The following is a 2,397-nucleotide window of genomic DNA, read 5'->3' as shown; positions in this document are numbered from 1 at the left end:
ATCGTGAGTGATCTATTCCCATTTACTTTCTTTGTTTTCTTCAAAAGCCATGACAACTTTTTTTCTTTTTCTTTTTTTTTTTTTTTTTGAGAAAAATGACAACTTATTTACTTTATTGTCGGCGCACATGATGTGAATAATTATGTCTGTGTCCCTTTGGTTGTTATTGCGCGCGTAGGACTGGTAGGAGTTTACATGGACCGCCTTTTTTGAGAGAGACAGGGAATCATTCTCGAGCATACAATAATTCTCTCCAGAAAAAGCCAGATCAAACACATAAAACATTAGGAGAAATCATTCAGTTTTCAAGTGGCTTTTAAAAAAGTCATCATAAATCAAGCAAAGATGAGCACAAAACTTCATGTAGCAATGTTTCCCTGGTTTGCCTTTGGCCATTTCATTCCTTACCTTCACCTTTCCAACAAGCTTGCAGAGAGAGGCCATGGAGTGTCCTTTATAGTGCCCAAAGGAGCACAATCAAAGCTACAAAACCTCAACCATTATCCAAACCTTATCAACTTCTATCCTCTTCTCATTCCCCACGTAGATGGACTACCCCTTGGTGCCGAGACTGCCTCGGATGTTCCTCTTCCACTTCATATGCACCTTGCTATAGCTCTCGACCAAACCCAACACCAAGTTGAAACTATTCTTACCACTCTCAAGCCTGACTTCATCTTCTTTGATTTTAGTTATTGGATGCCAGTTCTGGCTCACCAATTTGGTACCAAGGCCATATTCTATTCTGTGGTAAGTTCGGCTACACTTTCATTTCATATGGTCCCTTCTAAGAAAATTGCAAAATATTCCACAAATGAAGAGCTAGTTCAACCCCCTCCAGGCTATCCTTCTTTGTCAGTGCTACTAAAACCCAAGGAGTTCGAAATTGCAAAAGTAAAAATACTTGTGGAAGATCAAGGAACTGGGACGTCCTTGTACTTTCGAATCACCTCTAGCTTGAAAGACTGTGATGCCATAGCCTTAAGGACAAATCATGAGGTTGAGGGGACTTATTGTGACTAAGGCAGCAGTATTCCAAGCCCATATTGCTAACTGGACCTGTCCTGCCTGAAATACCAGTGACGAAGCTTGATGAAAAATGGACTAATTGGTTATCCAATTTTGAGGAAGGTACTGTGGTGTATTGTGCATTTGGGAGCCAAACTATATTACAAAAGAACCAGTTTCAAGAATTGGTTTTGGGGTTTGAGTTAAGTAGGCAACCATTTTTTGTGTCGCTGAGTGCTCCAGATGGATGTGCAACAATTGAAGAAGCTTTGCCAGAGGGGTTTGAAGAGAGAGTTAGAGGGAGAGGGTGGGTGTATGGGGGTTGGGTTCCACAAACACTGATGCTGGAGCACAAATCTGTTGGGTGTTTCGTGACCCATTGTGGTCATGGATCCATGTGGGAGTCTCTTCTTAGTAACTGTCAAATAGTATGTGTTCCATACCTGCTGAGTGATCACATTATGAGTGCTAGATTAATGGTGGAAGAACTGAAGGTTGCAGTGGAGGTGGAGAGAGAAGACAATGGGTGGATTTCCAAGGAGAGCTTGAGCCATTCCATTATCTCTGTGATGGACAAGGACAGTGAGGTAGCTGGGTTGGTGAAATATAATCATGCCAAATTAAAGGAGGTACTTACTACTGAAGGTCTGCAAGGGAGGTATTTACACAATTTCATTCAGAGCCTGCAAGGCCTTTTGGATTGATAAATAAGTGTTTGTATGGACTCGACTATTTTTAATTAATCCCTTGTACTAAGATGAGTACTAGATTCTCAAAAAAAGAAAAAGAAAAAAAAAGATGAGTACTACAGGTTTCATTAATGGAGGAAGTATTCACTCATGTTGTAGTTGAGGGGAAACCAAAATGGTCTTGGAAGGAAGTGTTGCAAGTTATCAGTTCAGTTATGCCTACTTTTAGGAGCACTTAAAAAAAAAAAACTTTCGATGTGGTTTATTTGGGTATATCTGTTTTTTCTTCTTTTCTAGGCTGTATACATATTGTGTTTTATTTCCCTTTCAGCTAAAATCAATTCCATATGTTGAGTGAAGTTGATAGCTTTGTCCATAACTATGTCAAAACAGGCATGCTGTTTCTTTTTAGTTTAATGATATTGAAGCATATCAAAAAAGGAAATGTCAAAACAGGCCTGCTGAAATATAAATTAATTAATTAAACACCAAATAACATTAGCGGTGACTTGGCTTACAGACTTTTTCTTGAAGAAATGTAGAATAATTTATCATATATTCAGAGTTAATTAAGATAAATAAATATGATTTTTTTTTTTATTTCCACTGTCAAAAATTTCTAATATAATTGGCAATTAAAAAATTACAAAATTTTTAGATTCCAAATAGAAGTAACTCTTTTAGGGGCATCAGATGACAA

At 38.0% G+C, this 2,397-nt stretch overlaps 1 pseudogene across 1 annotated transcript; it reads left to right on the top strand.

The window, feature by feature from the left end:
- The first annotated feature begins 335 nt into the window (after nucleotides 1–335).
- LOC115953947 lies at nucleotides 336–2,063 on the top strand (annotated as a pseudogene). Its single transcript, XR_004083801.1, has one exon. The product of XR_004083801.1 is annotated as a UDP-glycosyltransferase 79B9-like (transcript).
- The last annotated feature ends 334 nt before the right edge of the window (nucleotides 2,064–2,397 follow it).

This window comes from Quercus lobata, chromosome 7 (genome assembly GCF_001633185.2).
Source record: "Quercus lobata isolate SW786 chromosome 7, ValleyOak3.0 Primary Assembly, whole genome shotgun sequence".
Classification (NCBI taxonomy): Eukaryota; Viridiplantae; Streptophyta; class Magnoliopsida; order Fagales; family Fagaceae; genus Quercus; species Quercus lobata.
This window is presented reverse-complemented; position numbering and strand designations above follow the sequence as displayed.